This window comes from Tachyglossus aculeatus, chromosome 7, assembly GCF_015852505.1.
Source record: "Tachyglossus aculeatus isolate mTacAcu1 chromosome 7, mTacAcu1.pri, whole genome shotgun sequence".
NCBI classification, from domain to species: Eukaryota; Metazoa; Chordata; class Mammalia; order Monotremata; family Tachyglossidae; genus Tachyglossus; species Tachyglossus aculeatus.
The window spans coordinates 36,246,381-36,263,823 of NC_052072.1; the positions used below are offsets into that span (position 1 = coordinate 36,246,381).

General features: G+C 41.5%; 1 long non-coding RNA gene across 1 annotated transcript; it reads left to right on the forward strand.

Moving 5' to 3' along the window:
• Window positions 1-10,159: 10,159 nt before the first annotated feature.
• On the forward strand, window positions 10,160-16,528 carry LOC119930925. The gene is made up of 2 exons (XR_005451859.1): window positions 10,160-10,244; window positions 16,055-16,528. It is a non-coding gene; the product is annotated as an uncharacterized LOC119930925 (long non-coding RNA).
• The last annotated feature ends 915 nt before the right edge of the window (window positions 16,529-17,443 follow it).

Consider the following 17,443-nt stretch of genomic DNA (forward strand, 5'->3'; position numbering starts at 1 on the left):
TTGGTTGCCGCTACTGCTAAGTTTGTGCTTAAAGCTATGCGTCGGTGTCTGCGCTGCCAGAAACCAATACATCGCGCTTTGTAAAAAAAAAAATGCCGAATGACATTGTAATTTCTTATTGGACCTCATCGGGATAGTGCAGGGGAACAATTGTAATGAAAGGCAGTGTTTCTTGGAATATATAATAATTACACTGTTTCTGCCTTTTTATGTCCAGGTGTTATTTTGAGCCTAAAGAGGAGGCAGTATGACCAAAACGAACTGTTCACTTTCATTCATGTCTGCTGTGTTTCTTGGAATATATAATAATTATATTTTTCCTGCCTTTTTATGTCCAGGTGTTATTTTGAGCCTATAGAGGAGGCAGTATGACCAAAACGAACTGTTCACTTTCATTCATGTCTGCTGTCCATTTCATTTCAGGGCATGACTCAGAATTTCTCATTGTCTTATGTCTTATGACCATGTGTGTTTTGACTTTAAATTCAGCTGCCTGACGCAAAGAAGTGCCTTGCTCACGACACCTTGATCCGGTAAGTTCCCAGAAGAATTCGAGCTCTGTCGGCTTGTGAATCTGATTGCTTAGTTGAAATTATGGAGAACGTACAGAGTTCTTTTCTTTCAAATAGAGATGTGGTTCATGAGGCATCAAGAATGAGAGAAATCAACCACTCAATAGTATTTATAGATATGTCAGAGGTTGTGGGTTCAAATCCTGGCTCTGCCACTTAGCTGTGTGGCTTTGGGCAAGTCACTTAACTTCTCTGGGCCTCAGTTACCTCATCTGTAAAATGGGGATTAAGACTGTGAGCCCCATGTGGGACACCCTGATCACCTTGTATCCTCCCCGGCACTTAACAATGCCATCATTATTATTATTACGCACAAAGAAACTTCCACAGAAGTATAAAGTTCTATAGACCCACAAGCTTTCTTGAGCCTAAGCATGTGTATCACAGGTAGAGTGGATATTCAGCACATTGGACACGGAGATAGGAAAAAGTAGAGATCAGAAGTCCTGATTTGAAAATGATTGGATTTTCAAGAGGATTCTGGAAATTATAGGCTTCTCAAGCAGTAGGTACTTCATCAAGAATAAGGGTCTTACTTCCCCTTGAGTCCATTTTAACTTCAGTTCCACCAGAGCCCGGGCTTTGGAGTCAGGGGTCATGGGTTCAAATCCCAGCTCTGCCACCTGTCAGCTGTGTGACTTTGGGCAAGTCACTTCACTTCCCTGGTCCTCAGTTACCTCATCTGTAAAATGGGGATTAAGACTGTGAGCCCGCCGTGGGACAACCTCGTCTCCTTGTAACCTCCCCAGTGCTTAGAACAGTGCTTTGCCCGTAGTAAGCTCTTAATAAATGCCATTATTATTATTATTTTTATTACTATGGGCCTGAATATTTCTAAAGCTAGGCTGTGTCGATACCCACTTCCTTCGATCTGAACCTCAAATCTACCTGTCGGGGAAAATTTGGATAAATTCTGTTGTACTCTCCCATGCACTTAGTACAGTTCTCTGCACACAGTGAGGGCTCAGTAAATACTACTGATCGATTAATTGATTTTGAAACTGAGTATACACCTCTTGAAGAGCATGCTTATCTTCAATCCTCCTCACTACCCTCTTGAAAGTGAGGAAAGTGAGGAAAGTGAAAGTGAGGAAGGGGTTTCATTAAGGATCCATCTCATTTGTACTTGACAAAAATACATACTATTTTACCAACCAATATTGATGTTAATACTAATTAATATTTTATCAATTAATTGTTGATATTACTATTGCATACTATGGTTAAGGAAGGCCTCCTGGAGGAAATGTGTTGGCCAAAGGCCAGAGTACTCAATTCTCTGTGCACAATACTATTAAATCAATGAATCAAAACCAAGTAATAGAAATTCAAACATGTCATTCTTTAATAAGGTCAAAGACATTTCCAGTTACTTAACAAGAATAACAAATATGTAAAGTAGCAAAGGGAAGACCCAATCAAATATTAAGTAAGGCAATGCTACTATTGACAAACTTTCTGATAGAGGAGAGAAACAAAAAGTGGATAATTTTGTCCTGTAGAAAGGAACTTTTAAAATGTGAGGAGAGCATTTCCTATGTAAAAGCCTTGTAAATTATGTCTTGTTGGTCCAGGAGAAACTGGGACCCGGTTCTCATTTACTGAAGTGGTGACATAATGCCTTATTTATTTTTTAACTAATCATAACCTTTGGTGAGCCTAATTGCATAGAGGGGTGAAGAAATATTAACTTAATTAATTAATATTAATTAAGAAATCTTAGGGAAGCAGCATGGCTCAGTGGTAAGAGCACAGGCTTTGGAGTCAGAGGTCATGGGTTCAAATCCCGACTCTACCAATTGCCAGCTGTGTGGCTTTGGGCTTTGGAGTCAGAGGTAATGGGTTCAAATCCTGGCTCTGCCAATTGCCAGCTGTGTGGCTTTGGGCAAGTCACTTAACTTCTCTGTGCCTCAGTTACCTCATCTGTAAAATGGGGATTAAAACTGTGAGCCCCCTGTGGGACAACCTGATCACCTTGTAAGCTCCCCAGCACTTAGAACAGCGTTTTGCACATGGTAAGCACTTAATAAATGCCATTAAAAACAAACAAACAAAAAAAAACCCCTCACAGGTCCAGATTGAAAGTAAATATAGTTACAGGTTCAGCCTAGCGAAAAAATGAGCATTCAACTACAAGTATGCATGTTTTCAAGCAGCAGACTTTTTCCAATTCCCACGTCCTTGGAATGGATGACATTTTCAGTACCTTTGGGTCGTCTCACAGCAAAGACATTACTATCATTATTATTATTATTATTGTTAATAATAACAATATTATTATTGGGGCCTTCCCAGACTAGGGCCTTCCCAGACTGAGCCCCCTCCTTCCTCTCCCCCTCCTCCCTCTCTCCATCCCCCCCGCCTTACATTCATTCAATCGTATTTACTGAGCGTTTACTGTGTGCAGAGCACTGTACTAAGCGCTTGGGAAGTCCAAGTTGGCAACATATAGAGGCGGTCCCTACCCAACAATGGGCTCACAGTCTTGAAGGGGAAGACAGACAACACAACAAAACATGTGAACAGGTGTCAAGTCATCAGAATAAATAGAAGTAAAGCTAGATGCACATCATTAACAAAATAAATAGAATAGTAAATATTCATTCATTCAATTGTATTTATTGAGCGCTTACTGCGTGCAGAGCACTGTACTAAGCGCTTGGGAAGTCCAAGTTGGCAACATACAGGGACGGTCCCTACCCAACAACGGGCTCACAGTCTAGAAGGGGGAGACAGACGACACAACAAAACATGTGAACAGGTGTCAAGTCATCAGAATAGATAGAAGTAAAGCTAGATGCACATCATTAACAAAAAAAAATAAATACAATAGTAAATATGTACAAGTAAATTAAATAGAGTAATAAATCTGCAGAGTTCAGAACACAGTATTAAACACTCATGATGCAAACACTTTTCTGAGAGTAAAGATGATTTTTTCAATGAATTTTTTAGGGCAGGGGCATGTGTTTAGCTCCTGCTGCACTCTCCCAAACACATGATACAGTGTTCCACACCCCTTATTCATTCATTCATTCAATCGTATTTATTGAGCACTTACTGTGTGCAGAGCACTGTACTAAGCACTTGGGAAGTACAAGTTGGCAACATATAGAGACGGTCCCTACCCAACAGTGGTCTCACAGTCTAGAAGTCAATAGATACTACTGATTGACTGATAAATCACAAGTTTTAGTAAAAACTTCTAAGGGTTATGTTGGGTAGATAAAAGGGACCTGAGAATGAACTGAAGGATTTATTTTGTGATTCTGGGGAAAGGTAATGAATTTCTACTGACTAGTGGCTTGTGGAAAGACCACTGGCCTGGGATTTCAGAGGACCTGGATTCTAATCCTAGGTCTGCCACTTGTGACCTTGGGCAAATCACTTAACTTTCCTGTGCTTCAGTTTTCTCATCTGTAAAATGGGCATTCAATAGCTGTTCTCCTTCCTATTTAGATTGTGAGCCCCATGTGGGACAGGGAATGTGTCCAACATGATTGTCTTCTATCTATCCCAGTGCTTAGTATAGTGCTTGACACATAGCTTGGTATGCTTAACAAACACCGTAATTATTATTGGTAGTATCATCATGAATTCCTCCCAACGAATCTTATTCATTCATTCATTCAATCGTATTTATTGAGCGCTTACTGTGTGCAGAGCACTGTACTAAGTGCTTGGGAAGTACAAGTTGGCAACATATGCTAGTCTCTGTTTCAAATTACATGTTGTTCCGAGCCAATAGTTTATTTCTTGCCAAAGCTCTTAGTTCCGGGCTAGAATCCTAGGAAATGGAGGATGACAATATCCATGTATCTGGCATCTAGAATTTTAATAACACACAGAATATGAGTTCAGCAGATTATAAACTTCTCTATTCAATTGTAGGATCCTTGAAGGCAGGGATCACGTCTATCCACTCTATTGTACTCTACCAAGTGCTTAATTCAGCAGTCTACACACAGAAGGTGCTCAATAAATACTACTGAATGATTGATTGACTGTGCTGTGCACACAGTAAGCGCTCAATAAATACGATTGATTGATTGATTGCTAAAGGGAAAGCAGTGCCCAGCACTGAAAACAATACATCTGACAGCACAATAAAGGACTGCCTTTGTTTCTATGCAGTATGGTCATGACTATGGCTTCCTCACTGGCCCTTAAAGCCATTCACACACTCATGGATGAATTTCACTACCACTGGCATCTCTGAGTATGGACAACTTATATTTATAGATATACAGAGAGAGGAGGGAGAGAGAGTGGGAGAACGCAAGAGAGAGGGTGGCAGAGAGGGAGAGCGAGAGGAAGAGACAGAGCTAGTGAATAACAATCCAGAATTACTCCTCTAACCCCCAAGCTTTTAAGGGAGAATTGGCCATAAAAGTGAAATGCAAATTTAAAGGGACAAATCCAAATAAAATGATCCTGATAGGAATAAAAACATTTTTCATTCTAAACTAATAAAATAAGTATGATAAATGAAGGGAATATATTCTTTTCATTTAATTGTACTCTGGGAAAGTGTTCTTCCAAGAAATTGAAAGAATGTTCCTTCCCTTAAAGTCCATAAATTTTGGTTTACTCATTTGGACAAACGTAGAGGATGATACGGAAATCATTCACTCGGGAAATCTAATTGAAAACATATTGAATCATTTGTATACTATGAATAATTTATCTCATCTCCCTTCCACCCCCAGCAATGAAACTAAGCCCTCGTTTCCTCTTCTCCCACTCCCTTCTGTGTCACCCTGATTTGCTCCCTTGATTCATCCCCCTCCCAGCCCCACGGCACTTACGTGCATTCTGTAATTTATTGATTTCTATTAATGTCTGTTTCCCCCTCTAGACTGTAAGCTCGTTGTGGGAAGGGAATATGTCTGTTTATAGTTATATTGTACTCTCCAAAGCACTTAGTACAGTACTCCACACACAGTAAGCGCTCAATAAATAGAATTGAAAGAATGGATGAAAATGTAAGCAAACAAAAAGAGTATTCTCATAACTCCTGATACAGACAGATCACTACTCTATGATTTGACAGACCACTACTCTCCCTGCCTTGAAAGCCTTAAAATCACATCTCCTCCCAAAGAGACTTTCTTTGATTAAGCCCTCCTTTCCTCTACTTCCTCTCCCTTCTACGTTGCCTGGGCACTTGGCTCTGTACCCCTTAAGCACTTGATAGTCACCTAGGTACAGATTCACAAGTTATTTTAATGTTTGTCTCCCCTCAGATGATAAGCTCCTTGAGGGAGCAGAATGTGTCTACCAACTTTATATTGTGCTCTCCCAAGCACTTAATATAGTGCTCTGCACAGTTGTTGTTGTTGTCTTATGCTGTTGAGTTGTGTCCAACCCGTGGCAACGCCATGGACACATCTCTCCCGGAACACCCCACCTCCATCGACACAGTCCTCTAGACTGTGAGCCCGTTGTTGGGTAGGGACCGTCTCTATATGTTGCCAACTTATACTTCCCAATTCATTCATTCATTCAATCATATTTATTGAGCGCTTACTGTGTGCAGAGCACTGGACTAAGCGCTTGGGAAGTACACGTTGGCAACATATGGAGATGGTCCCTACCCAACAGTGGGCTCACAGTCTAGAAGGGGGAGACAGAGAACAAAACAAAACATATTAACAAAATAAAATAAATAGTATAAATATGTATAAATAAAATAAAATAAATAGAGTAATAAATCCGTACAAACACATATACATATATACAGGTGCTGTGGGGAGAGGAAGGAGGGGGCTCAGTCTGGGAAAATTGGAAATCCATATTCGGCAGGATACGAACTTGCACGGGGAAACTGTATATATATATACAGTTATATATATATATATATGTATATATATATAACTGTATATATATATACAGTTATATATATATATATACATATATATGTATATATACATATATACAGTATATATGTATATATACATGTATATATGTATATATATGTATATATGTTTGTACATATTTATTACTCTATTTATTTATTTATTTATCTTACTTGTACATATCTATTCTATTTTATTTTGTTAGTACGTTTGGTTTTGTTCTCTGTCTCCCCCTTCTAGACTGTGAGCCCGCTGTTGAGTAGGGACTGTCTCTATGTGTTGCCGACTTGTACTTCCCAAGCGCTTAGTACAGTGCTCTGCACACAGTAAGCGCTCAATAAATACAATTGATTGATTGATTGATTGATTGAAAGCCCAATGGAGTGCTCTGCACACAGTAAGCACTCAATAAATACGACTGAATGAATGAAATGAATGAATTGTTCTAGTAGTGTATCCATGGACTTTCCTTGGTAAAAATACAGAAGTGATTTACTCAATAAACTTGAGTCTCTGCCCTTTACTCTCTCCCATGACACTGCGGCACAGCACAGGGGAGTTTTAACTTGTGGCAGATTGTCTTCCACTCGCTAGCCACTGCCCCAAGCTAGGAGTGGAATGGCTATGCTTGACTGTCCCTCCTGTAGTAGAGCCCTGGAAACTCTCCAGGCGCGACTCCGAGAGGGGTCCCTGCCCTGTAAGTGCTCAATGAATACAATTGATTGATTGATCCTAACATAACTGACGTTTTTCAATTCAAATACCTATATCACATCTACCACTGGCACAATTTTTCATATTCTTGAAAGACCTCACTATTTTATTGCAGTAGACGCTGTAAAATTTGTAAACCACAAAGTACTGGAGAAACAGCATGGCTTGGTGGATATGGCATGAGCTCAGGAGTCAGAAGGACCTGGGTTCTAATCCCAGCCCTGCCACATGTCTGCTGTGTGATCTTGGGCAAGTCGCTTCACTTCTCTGGGCCTCAGTGACCTCATCTGGAAAATGGGATTTAAGACTTTGAGCCCTATGTGGGACAGGGACTATGTCCAACCCAATCACCTTGTATCAACCCCAGCGCTCAGTATAGTGCCTGGCACATAGTAAATGCATAATAAATACCACAATTATTATTATTATTATTATTACAGTAACATAAGAGGGAGGCAGAGGCTGAGTGGGTACTATAGTGACATAGTGGCAGCTTCACCCCCTGACTGACTCTAGATGGATCTCTTATAACCTTTTATAAGCACTTAGTACAGTGATCTGCCCACAGTAAGCATTCAATAAATACAATTGAATGAATGAACCTTTTCTTCCTACACTGAATCTACCCGAGCCAATTTTTGGATCAGATAATACCAGGAGAGACTCAAGATGAAAGAATCACAGTCCCTACTTCTTCCATTAGGCAGTATCCATATCATGTAATGAAAACATGTCATAGCAAAGCTCTTAATCTAATGTACCTGTAGCTATGGACATGCCTTGGCCTCTGAACTTCAAGGAGGCTGAAATCCTTCTCCTCTAGCCATAGCATCCTGCTGACTTTAGTTTTTAATTTGAAAAATTGTCCTTGTCTTTTATGATGTTTTTAATCTAATGATGGCATTTATTAAGTGCTTACTATGTGCAAAGCACTGTTTTAAGCACTTGGAGGTTACAAGGTGATCAGGTTGTCCCACGGGGGGCTCACAGTCTTAATCCCCATTTTACAGATGAGGTAACTGAGGCCCAGAGAAGTGAAGTGACTTGCCCAAAGTCACACAGCTGACAACTGGCAGACCCGGGATTTGAACCCATGACCTCTGACTCCAAAGCCCCGGCTCTTTTCCACTGAGCCACGCTGCTTCTCTAATCCCGGTTCTGCCTCTTGTAAGCTGAATGACCTTGGGCAATGATAATAATAATAATAATAATAATAATGGCATTTATTAAGTGATTACTATGTGCAGAGCACTGTTCTAAGCACTGGGGAGGTTACAAGGCAATCAGGTTGTACCACAGGGGGCTCACAGTCTTCATCCCCATTTTACAGATGTGGTAACTGAGGCACAGAAAAGTTAAGTGACTTGCCCAAAGTCACACAGCTGACAATTGGCAGAGCTGGGATTTGAACCCACGACCTCTGACTCCAAAGCCCGGGCTCTTTCCACTGAGCTACGCTGCTTCTCAAGCCACTTAACTTCTCTGTGCCTCAGTTAACTCATCTGTAAAATGGGGATTACTAGCGTGAGCCCCACGTGGGACAACCTGATTGCCTTGTATCTACCCCAGCGTTTAGGACAGTGTTCAGCACACAGTAAGCCCTTAACAAATACCAAAATTATTAATGATTATTATTATCATTCCTATGTTTCACCAGTTCCCTCACTTTCCCTTTCACATTCCTAGCCTGTGAGCCCCTTGAGGGCCAGGGATATCATAGTCCCACCTTTGTACTCTTTCCTTGTGCTTAGAATAATAATCTGCACATATTAAGTGCTAAAAAAAAAATAGCTAGTGGGCTCATGTAAGGGACAAGGGGACTCCATTTTGGAGATGAATAGGTTTAGAGTTTGTGGAAGTAAGAAACAGTGTTTAGAAGTCCCCATTCTGATCATTTCTTCTGTCCCCTTATTCTTCTAGATAGTCTGTCCAACCCGCTGGGCATTTGGCCGGCTTGGAAAACCCAACCCTTTCAGGAATAGCAAACTGGTACTTCCCAAGCGCTTAGTGCGGTGCTCTGCACACAGTAAGCGCTCAATAAATACGATTGATTGATTGATTTAATAGCAAAGGAAGCATTTCTCCCATCTGCACCTGGGAAACACAGTTTCCATGACTAGAATATAATTGAGTAGAAAACGCTATGAATGGTAACAAGCAGGGTGGCAAGATAATTTCTTGCCACTTGGAGCTTGCAGTGAGTGAAGGAAACTAAATAATGGTGAGATAAACCTTATCTCAGTTCTAGTAATATTGAAAGAGTAGAACTGGGAAATACATTTCAAAGAGTTTCAGGGCTCAGGGGAAGGGTGACCTTTCCACTAGGTCTCTTAGTGAAAACAGAAAAATTCTCCCTGATATCAAAATCAGTTGGACATAATGCAAAGAAAATTACCATAAAATAATTGGCAAATTAATGAATATTACCATAATCCTTTTTAGCTATTAGACTAGATAACAGCAAACAGAGAGAGGAGTGAGGTAAGTTGGTTGGAACAGCAGTTCTAATATAGATGTAAATGCCAATGAGAGGTATTTAGGAGAGGAAAGAAGAGTACGTATATAGAGACAAATTACAAATCCAACCTTAATAAAAAACGGGAAAAGCCTAAAAGAGAATTTTACATGACCAAAAATGATCAAATAAAGCACCGTCGTGATTAAAAAACAGATAATCTCAATTCTCAGGTGTTATGAGTAATTGATTTAAGCAACAGAACAGTAACCAGTAGGCAGGATAAATTTAGTGAGAATCATTTATTATGTAGGTACATTTCATGATTATTTGGGAAATATTTAAGGATACAGAGGCTGGCTTCTAATTTGGCTTGAAATAGCTGTAATTTAAAGGTTTGTGATAAAACATTTTGAAGGGAGAAGACTTCTTTAAACATCATTTTCTGCTTAATATTTTTTAACTCAAGAGAAATGCAGCCTCTAGATTTTTTTTTTTTTTTTTGCACCAATGGGAAAGTTGACTTCCAGGTACAAAATATTCCATTTTTCATCCACACAGATCACACAGAAAATACGAGGGAAAATTTCTTGTGCTGTTTTTCCAAACAATGCCTGGGAGCTGGGACGGATCGGGCCATCATAGGTCAGTATTAATGGAATACCCAGGCCAAAATTCACCCTCTTGATCCTCACGTCACCCCTTTTGAGGCCTTACTCCCCAAACTCCATCCTTTCCATACATCCCTAGGACTCTTTCCAGCCCAGAGTAATAATAATAATAATAATAATAATAATAATAATAATAATAATAATAATAATTGGCATTTGTTAAGCGCTTACTATGTGCAAAGCACTGTTCTAAGTGCTGGGGAGGATACAGGGTGATCAGGTTGTCCCACGTGGGGCTCACAGTCTTCATCCCCATTCTACAGATGAGGTAACTGAGGCCCAGAGAAGTTAAGTGACTTGCCCAAGATCACACAGCAGACATGTGGTGGAGTCGGGATTCGAACCCATGACCTCTGACTCCAAAGCCCGTGCTCTTTCCACTCACTGGCAGAGGTAAGATGGAGGAGAAGGAGAGATTGCTGTCAGAACATTCAAAATGGACCTCCTCAAGACCCTCCTGGTGGAGGACTGGACTTTGGCACAGCAGTTAGAGAAGACTTATGTAATAATACTAAAACTACTTGGGATGTTTGTTAAGCACTTGTTATCCGCTAAGCACTGTACTACGCATTGGAGCGGATCCAAGATAATCAGGTCAGACATAGTCTCTACCTGTCCCTCCTGGGGCTCATGGTCTAATTAGGGGGGAAAATAGGTATTTAATTCCTGTTTTACAGAGGAGAAAACTGAGGCACAAAGAAGTTAAGTGACTTTATCAAGTCACACAGCCAAGGCCACAGTGACGTTGGGCAAGCCACTTAACTTCTCTGTTAACCTCTGTTAACTCTGTTAAGTTCTCTGTGGAGCTGGGAATGGAACTCAGGTTGTCTGACTCTCGGGCCCGACTGCTCTTTCCACTAGACCATGCTTCTTATCAAAAATAATTACGATATTTGTTAAGTGCTTACTATGTGTCATGCACTGTATTAATACTGGGGTAGATACAACATAATCACCCTTCTCTCCTTCTACAAACCCAATCCGCACACTCCACTCCACTGCCACTAACCTCCTCACTGTGCCTCATTCTCGCCTGTCCCACCGTTGACCCCTGGCCCACGTCCTCCCCCTGGCCTGGAATGCCCTCCGTCCTCACATCCACCAAACTAGCCCATTTCCCCCCTTCCAAGCCCTACTGAGAGCTCACCTCCTCCAGGAGGCCTTCCCAGACTGAGCCCCCCTTTTCCTCTGCTCCTCCTCCCCCCCATTGCCCCAACTCCCACGAACCCCTTCCCCACTCCACAGCACTTGTGTATGTCTGTACATATTAATTACTCTATTTATTTTATTAATGATGTGAATATATCATTCCCATATATCATTCCCAGAATATATCCCAGACCGAGCCCCCTCCTTCCCCCTCCTTCCTCTCCCCCTCTGCCCCCTCTCCATCCCCCTGCCGTACCTCCTTCCCCTCCCCACGGCACCTGTATATATGTATATATGTTTGTATGTATTTATTACTCTATTTATTTTATTTGTACATATTTATTCTATTTATTTTATTTTGTTAATATGTTTTGTTTTGTTCTCTGTCTCCCCCTTCTAGACTGTGAGCCCACTGTTTGGTAGGGACCGTCTCTATATGTTGCCAACTTGTACTTCCCAAGCACTTAGTACAGTGTTCTGCACACAGTAAGTGCTCAATAAATACGATTGAATGAATGAATGAATATATCTATCATTCTATTTATCTATTTTGATGCTATTGATGCCTGTCTACTTGTTTTGTTTCGTTGTCTGTCTCCCCCCTTCTAGACTGTGAACCCTTTGTTGGGTAGGGATTGCCTCTATTTGTTGCTGAATTGTACTTCCAAGTGCTTAGTACAGTGCTCTGCACTCAGTAAGCGCTCAATAATTACAATTAAATGAATGAATGAACATAGATTGGACACCTTATGTTCCTAATCTCTAAAGAAGGAAAAGTGTGCTAGAAAACTTCCAGAAGACCCCTTCTGGAAAGAAATTGTGGACTACTGGAAAGAGCATAGTCCTGGGAATCAGCAAACCTGGCCTCCAACCCCAGCTCTGCTACTTACTGCTGTATAACCTTGGGCAAGTCACTTAACTTCTCTGTGCGTCAGTTCCCTCATCTGCAAAATGGGGATTCAATACCTGTCCTCCCTCCGTTTTAGACTGTGAGCCCCATGTGGGACCTGATTATCTTGTGTCTACCCCAGTGTTTAGTACAGTGCCTGGCATGTAGTTAGCACTTAACAAACACCACAATTATTATTAGTATGACAAGAAAAGATGACAAAATATGGGGAAACTAAAATGAACACAATCTCAGCTAAAAAAAAAATCCTAAAATTGGAATACTTTAGATTGTAAACACAGTTCTGCATATTCTCCAGCCACACAATACAGATGGACATGGTTAGAAGCCAGGAGCATTCAATATAATAATAATGGTATTTGTTAAGCACTTACTATGTGCAAAGCACTGTTCTAAGCACTGGGGAGGTTACAAGGTGATCAGGTTGTCCCACGAGGGGTTCACAGTTTTAATCCCCATTTTACAGATGAGGTAACTGAGGTACAGAGAAGTTAAGTGATTTGCCCAAAGTCACACAGCTGACAGTTGGCAGAGCCGGGATTTGAACCCATGACCTTTGACTCCAAAGCCCGGGCTCTTTCCACTGAGCAACGCTGCTTCTCATATGGTTACATATATGGTTACAGAAGGCACAGGAAAAAAAAATCATTAACATTGAGGCTTATATAACCTTATAAAATTACTGTGGCAGGTTTGGGATTTTCCTAATCACACTGACTTTACTACTCATCTCATCACTATTTAAGAGACTTGTTTGGAAAAAAGACTTTCATTTCGTAGATTAGATTCTCCCTCCCTTTTCAGTGTGGGGATATATTAAGTTGTGCATTATTACTTTTCCTATTACACTTACAGGGAAATAAAAGAAGACAGAAAAGCAAACAGGATATTTGAAAAAGCACAAAATAAATTGTTTGAATCAGGGGAAGAATTGCTTGGGAGTGAGGAGGACCACAGACAAAAAGATAAGGGTATCTAAAAAGAATAGCAGAAAATACAGAGATGACACATGAGAGAGTGATTTAGAAAATCTATATCGCTTGGGAGAATGAGGTACAGGTTAAAGACCCAACCAGTGTGGTCTAGTGGATAGAGCATGGGCCTGGGAATCAGAAGGACCTGGGTTCTAATCCCGGCTCCACCACTTGTCTGCTGTGTGACCTTGGACCAGTCATTTAACTTCTCTGTACCCCATTTACCTCAGCTGTAAAATGGGGATTAAGACTGTGAGCTCCATGTGGAACATAGATTGGGTCCAGCCTGATTAGAGAAGCAGCGTGGCTCAGTGGAAAGAGCCCGGACTTGGAGTCAGAGGTCGTGGGTTCTAATCCCGGCTCCGCCACTTGTCTGCTGTGTGACTTTAGGCAAGTCACTTCACTTCTCTGTGCCTCAGTTCCCTCATCTGTAAAATGGGGATTAAAAGTGCGAGCCCACGTGGGACAACCTGATTACCCTGTATTCACCCCAGTGCTTAGGACAGTGCTTGGCACATAGTAAGCACTTAACAAATACCATAATCATTATCATCTTTAGTTTGTATTTATCTCAGTGCTTAATATGATGTCTGACACATAATAAGCGCTTAATACCATTAAAAATAAAAAAAAACCCCGAAATAAAATAGGCAGATGGGCAGGCTGGATTGACTGTTTTAAGAAAGGGGAGAGTGTAGGTGGGATTGAGCAAGTTAAACCCAGCTAAACCCTGAGAACTGGGCAAGACTAGGAATAAAAGAAAAATATGATATCCGGTTCTAAAAATAAGATGATTTGCCTTATCACTAACTTGAGAAAAGCTGCCTGCACAGTTCATATGACATTCATAGACCAATTCTATCAGAGCTAGTGAATGATTATATTCATTTGCAGGATATGAGGTTTATGTTAATTGGTAGTGTAGGAAAATATGAAACACGCTTTGTTCTAATAGGTTCAAAAGCATAATGAAGACTCGGTGCTGGAAGTCAAGCTAGAAGTGGCTCGGGTACAAGAAAGAAATGGCGAGGGGGAGAGGATGGTGGGGAAGGATTAATCCTCCTGGCTCTGCGTCAGCCCTTGCCAAATGTCATGGGCAACTGCAGACCTATTTCTCGCATCTCTGCCCTGAGGCACTGGGCTGCATTTGCCGGGCATCTTCTACAGTGGCTGACTGATCAATCCAATACATTCAATCGTATTTATTGAGCGCTTACTGTGTGCAGAGCACTGTACTAAGCGCTTGGGAAATCCAATCGTATTTATTGAGCACTTACTACTACTAAGTTGTCCCTTTGGGACAACCTGATCACCTTGTACTAATAATAGTGATAATGGTACTTGGTAAGCATTTGCCATGTGCCAGGCACTGTGCTAAGCACTGGGGTGGATATAGAGGAGCAGCGTGGCTCAGTGGAAAGAGCATGGGCTTTGGAGTCAGAGGTCATGGGTTCAAATGTCAGCTCCGCCAATTGTCGGCTGTGTGACTTTGGGTAAGTCACTTTACTCCTCTGTGCTTCAGTTCCCTCATCTGTAAAATGGGGGTTAAGACTGTGAGCGCCCCATGGGACAACCTGATTACCTTGTAACCTCCCCAGTGCTTAGAACAGTGCTTGGCCCATAGTAAGCACTTAATAAATGCTATTATTATTATTATTATTATTATTATTATTATTATTATATGAGTAAGTCGTACATGGCTCAGTACCTGTCCCATGTGGGGCTCACAGTCTCACTCCCCATTTTACAGATGAGGTGACTGAGGCACAGAGAAGTAACGTGACTTGCCCAAGGTCAGGAAGCAGACAAGTGGTGGAGCCGGGATTAGAACTCATGATCTTCTGAGTCCCAGGCCTGGGCTCTATCCACTAGGCCATGCTTCTTCCACATGTGCAGAGCACTGCAATAAGTGCTTGGGAGAATACAATACAATGCAGTTGGTAGACACATTCCCTGCCCACAAGCTTACATCCCTTCCAGCTGCTGCTCCATGGAAAGCCTCCTTGCCTTTGGGATGGCATGGGCCACCCATGTTCCAGTGAGTTTTTTGTTATTGTGTTTTAGTTTCAGCACTGTATATAACTCTTTATGTGTAAAAAAAAAAAAAATTGGGGACAGGGACTGTGACTGTGCCCAACCCAGTTTGCTTGTACTCGTAGTACAATGTCTGGCACATAGTAAGTGCTTAGAAATGCTATCATTATTATTATTATTATTTTTATAATGGCATTTTTTAAGCGCTTACTACTGTTCTAAGTGCTGGGTGGGTTACAAGGTGATCAGGTTGTCCCATGGGGGGCTCACAGTCTTAATCCTCACTTTACAGATGAGGGAACTGAGGCACAGAGAAGCGAAGTGACTTGCCCAAAGTCACATAGCTGACAATTGGCGGAGCCGGGATTTGAACCCATGATCTCTGACTCCAAAGCCCGGGCTCTTTCCACTGAGCCACGCTGCTTCTCCCTTCTGCCTTCATCCCAAGGTGATTCTGGCAAACCACCCCCAGCTCGGAGCCAAGGCATGGTTCTCCTGGACTGCTTCCGGGAAAAATACCAGGGCCAGATTGGAAACAGACACGAGAAGCACTATTCAACACCCAGCAATCCAGCTATCATATTTGTTCTTCCCACATTCCACTCAGGGTTAGAGAAAGCCAGCTTTATTACATTTAGGTCAGTGGTGATTTGCTGAAATTTGTGCATGCCTTGAGTAGCGTCTGGTGCCAGTAGAGTTATTTGTTTTTATTTACAGCAACTACTGCGTACAGAGCACCATGCTGGATACTTAAGGAATATACACCAGCAGGAAAAGACATGATCCCTGCCCTTTTGGATTTTACTGGTCAAACCGACCTGACAATCAGTCTCAGATGAACAACTATATAAAAGAATAAAGAGTGAGAGATACAAAAGATTAAAAAAAAAGGAAGGTAAACAAGAAAATAAGAAACCCAAAACAGATTGGATACGTGAATTCTAAATTATACTCCGTCCTACTTAGACTGTAAGCCCCATGTGGGACAGGCAATGTGCTGATTTATCTCCCTCTATACTGTATGCTTGTTCTGGGCAGGGAATGTGTCTGTTTATTGTAATAATGTACTCTCCCAAGAGCTTAGTACAGTGCTTTGCACCTAGAAAGTGCTCAATAAATATGACTGACAATCTCACATTTATTCCTGTGGTTAGGACAATGTTTGGAACACAATAAACACTTAAACAAAAACTGTAATTCATTATTTCTCATCATTATTAGTGTAAGCATCCTAATAGGGTGGCATGACCAGGAAAGTGGAGGCTTAGTCAGATAAGTATTAGAAGTAGCTGACTTTAAAGGAAGGCTTTAAAAGAAAGGAGGGATGAGGCTTGGAAGACCTGAGAAGATTGGGAGTCGAACATCTGTGTTCTAATCCCATCTCCACCACTTGTCTGCTTTGTGACCCAAGGCAAGTCACTTCACTTCTCAGTGCCTCAGTTCCCTCTTCTGCAAAATGGGCCATTCAATATCTGTTCCCTCTCATACTTCGACCACGGGACCTGATTATCTTGAAAGTACCCCAACGCTTAGTACGGTGTTTGGCATATAATAAGCACTTAAATACCACAACTATGTTTATTAAGGAATATCTCTTAACCACTCTGATGCCACATCACAGCACCTAAAGACTGCCTTTCCCACCCAGTTTGGAAAGATAGTATAGTTGTGCATGGAGCCTTGCGTGGCTTGATGGAAAGAGCACAGGTTTAGGAGTCAGAGGACGTGGGTCTAATCCCGGCTCCGCCACTTGTGAGCTGTGTGACTTTGGGTAAGGCACTTAACTTCTCTGTGCCTCAATTACTGACTGTGAGTCCCACTGGGGAGAACCTGATTACCTTATATCTACCCCAGTGCTTAGAACAGTGCTTGGCAATAAATGCCAATATTATTATTATTACTACTATTATTCTCTTCCTGGATATGCTCCCTGGTGACTTTGGGCCCTTGTCATTTCTGAAGGTCTCTTCCTCTTCCTATTGTCTGTGTGCCAAGGGAGTTAATCTGAAGATTGTCATTCCCTCTCCACACCTGTGACACACAATGTAGTCAGGGGTTGTTGTGTCAGGCCCTGAGCCAGCTGATTGATTTGTGAGTAGAGAATCC